Raw genomic sequence first — 3614 nt, 5'->3', positions numbered from 1 at the left:
CTCAATAGTGCTATAATGCAGTTGTGCTTTTGAAAATTTTTTTGAGAAGTAGCACACAGGATGGTCAATTTCTGCCTCGGTTTCTTGTAATAAAACCGCACCTGCGCCCAATGCGCTTGCATCCACCTCTAACTTAAATGGCTTAGAAAAGTCAGGGGCGGATAGAACCGGCGCACTACACATAAGATCTTTGGCAGCATTAAAAGCATTATCACATTCGACACTCCAAGCGAAGGTTTTGGATTCACTCAGTAAGTCTGTTAAAGGGCATACAACAGAGGAAAAATTTTTGCAGAACGCACGGTAATACCCAATCATTCCCAGAAAGCGGCGCAGCTCCCTTTTTGACTTGGAATGGAAAAATTCCTGATTGCTTCCACTTTGGCGCTAACAGGACGCACCTGGCCCTGGCCAACCTGCTTACCCAAGTAAGTGACCACAGCTTTCCCGAATTCACATTTTTTTAAATTTACCGTTAACGACGCTTTGTCTAAACGAGCAAATACCGTGCGTAGCAAGTTTATGTGGGCACTCCACGAATTTGAATAAACGACCACATCGTCCAGATATGCTTCGCAATTTTTCACGCCAGATAAAACTTTGTGCATTAACCTTTGGAAGGTAGCTGGAGCATTTCGCATACCAAAGGCCATAACGGTATACTGTAAGAAATTATCTGGTGTTACGAATGCGGAGATATTCGAAGCACGCTGCGTAAGTGGCACCTGCCAATAACCTTTTAACAAATCCAATTTTGTTACAAAGGACGAGGCACCAACACGGTCAACACAGTCTTCCATTCTAGGCAACGGAAAACAATCTGCTTTGGTGACACTATTCACCTTTCTGTAATCCGTGCAAAATCTAAAAGAAGCATCGGGTTTCAGCACCAACAGACACGGTGAGCTCCACGGGCTCGAACTGGGAATGGCTAAACCATGTTTAAGCAGGTACTCTACCTCTCCTCTCATCACTTCTCTCTTCTGGGGATTAACACGATAAGGATGTTGTTTTATCGGCGACGAGTGTGTAAGTTCGACATCATGGAATAGCACATGGGTTTGTCTGGGAATGTCTGAAAAGAGAGAAGAGAACTCATAAATCAGAGAAATCACATCTGTTCTTTGGGAGGATGAGAGGTAGGATAAATGTTCCTTTAAACTTCCAAGTATGTCAGAATTAGACAGTTTATTGGTAGACATATTGTTATGTTTATCTAAACCATCATTTTCAGGCTCAACTTCAAGAAATGGAGAAACAGTTGCCACAGATGACATTTTTACATCAGGCTCCACAGACGTTGCTCTATTCAAGTAACGCTTTAACATATTCACATGACACACACGAGTTTTTTTTCTACGCTCAGGAGTGCGAATTTGGTAATTAACTTCACTCAACTTCCTTTCCACTACATAGGGTCCAGAAAACCTGGCTGTTAATGATGACCCTGGAAGAGGAAGGAGGACCAACACTAAATCTCCTGGCTGAAAATTCCGTGAAACAGTCTTTATGTCAAAACGTTTCTTCATTTCTACTTGCTTTGAAGACAAATTTGCTTTTGCCATGTCCCACACACGATTTAAATTTTTACGCATTTGAGCCACATAATCACATATAGTCACTGTTTTTTTCTTTGTCAATAAAAACTGTTCTTTTAAAAGTTTCAGAGGTCCACGTACCGTATGTCCAAAGACTAGCTCGGCTGGGCTGAAGCCCAGAGATTCCTGGACCGTCTCACGGACTGCAAACATCAACATAGGCAGCCCTTCCTCCCAGTCCTTTCCCGTTTCCACACAGAAAGCACGGAGCATGGACTTGAGAGTTTGGTGAAATCTTTCAAGCATACCTTGTGATTCAGGATGGAAGGCACTTGAAAGCTGGTGCTTAACAGCTAGTTCACGAAGCACCTGAGTAAAAAGCTTAGAGGTAAAATTAGACCCTTGGTCTGTTTGGATAATTTTTGGTAATCCAAATAGTGAAAAGAATTTAATCATTTTTTTTGCCACTAATTTAGCTTTTATACTGCGCAACGGGATGGCTTCCGGAAAACGAGTGGTAGCACACATAAGAGTAAGTATGTATTGATGACCTGATTTAGACCTTGGTAATGGTCCCACACAGTCTATAACTATATGTTCAAATGGTTCTTCCATTACAGGGATTGGATGTAAAGGGGCAAGAGGAATGACCTGATTTGGTTTACCCGTCAGCTGACAAACATGGCATGACCGGCAGTGAGCACTAACATCAGCTTTTAAACCAGGCCAAAAAAACGATCTTAAAATACGATCATAGGTCTTTCTAATCCCTAAATGGCCAGATAGAACATGGTCATGAGCAAGTTTTAATATTTGTGAACGATAATTCAACGGAACAACAATTTGTTGAACACTATCAACATTTTTCCACTGTCTCATCAACACATCGTTATCAAGATAAAACATCACATTTTCATTAGGAACCACTAGCTTATCAGAAATAGCTTTAAAACATTTAACCAATGTTGAATCAGCCTTCTGCGCCGCCGCTAATTGTGAGCGTCCCATCTGTAATGGTAAAACGTCATGGTTAGGTAAAATTGGTTCAACAGACAGTTTTCCCGTCATAGGTGTAGATTGTAAAAAGGAATCAGACAGATCCACTACATCATCAAATTTTCGTGCCTGTGCACGTGTAACTACACATGATGAAAACACTGCTGGAAATTGAGAAGAGAGGTCACTTTTCACATCTGTTATGGGGGTATCTACAACAATTGGTTGTGGAAAAACAACACCACCAGCTAGGTCATTTCCTAAAATAATCTGTACTCCGTCAACAGGGAGTTCAGCACAAATTCCAACACACATTTCACCCTTTACGATGTCAGTTTGAAGGTAGACAGTATGGAGCGGAACTTTAACACAGCCTGCTCCTATACCCCTTAAAATTACATCAGCCCCTGTGTACGTTTTCTGTGACAAAGGTAGTGTACCAGCTAGCATCAAGCTTTGGGCTGCACCTGTATCCCGCAGAACAGTCACTGACCTGGGAATGCTTTCCGAGCTGTCTGCCACCCATCCCTGCAACATGAAGGGTTTATATGCCGCTATTGTTGGATCAGGTAAAACATGTTCTCTTTGTCTTTTAATAAAACCTACACTCTTAGATGTGAGTGTGTGGTGTGAGTTTTTGTTCTCTTTTGTTTATGTTAAATGTTATATGTTTGTAAATATTGTAAATAGTTATTTTTGTTAGTTTATACCTTTTTCGTTTATGGAAGCAGTAGGGGTTGGGGTCCAATTTTAGTTAGACCCGTTTTCTCCTGTTTTGAATGTTTAGTTAGGGAGTCAGTTTAGCCCTGTGTTTTTGGTTTAGTTTTTCTTTGTAGTTTAGTTAGTTTCTGGGAGGAGATAGGGCAGGGTTTTTGTTTATTGTTTTGGCCTTGGCCCAACCCTGAAGCCGAGAGCTTCCGGTGTGTGCGTGTGTAAAAATAAATAAAAGAGAAAAAGACAAAAGTTGATTTGGTCGTGTAAGATTTTATTATTTATTACGCCCTGGGACCCTAGACCTGGGGACGTAATAAAGTGGGGGCTCGTCCATTGCCCGGGCAAATAACAAAGTGGGTGGCTCAT

The 3614-nt window shown here is 41.4% G+C and overlaps 1 long non-coding RNA gene across 1 annotated transcript; it reads left to right on the top strand.

The window, feature by feature from the left end:
* The first annotated feature begins 1829 nt into the window (after positions 1-1829).
* On the top strand, positions 1830-2528 carry LOC128520795 (uncharacterized). Its single transcript, XR_008357955.1, has 3 exons — positions 1830-1926; positions 2015-2070; positions 2159-2528. It is a non-coding gene; the product is annotated as an uncharacterized LOC128520795 (long non-coding RNA).
* Positions 2529-3614: the final 1086 nt, after the last annotated feature.

Source organism: Clarias gariepinus, chromosome 4 (genome assembly GCF_024256425.1).
Source record: "Clarias gariepinus isolate MV-2021 ecotype Netherlands chromosome 4, CGAR_prim_01v2, whole genome shotgun sequence".
Classification (NCBI taxonomy): Eukaryota; Metazoa; Chordata; class Actinopteri; order Siluriformes; family Clariidae; genus Clarias; species Clarias gariepinus.
The sequence above is the reverse complement of the archived record's forward strand: the minus strand, read 5'-3'. Positions and strand labels throughout refer to the sequence as shown.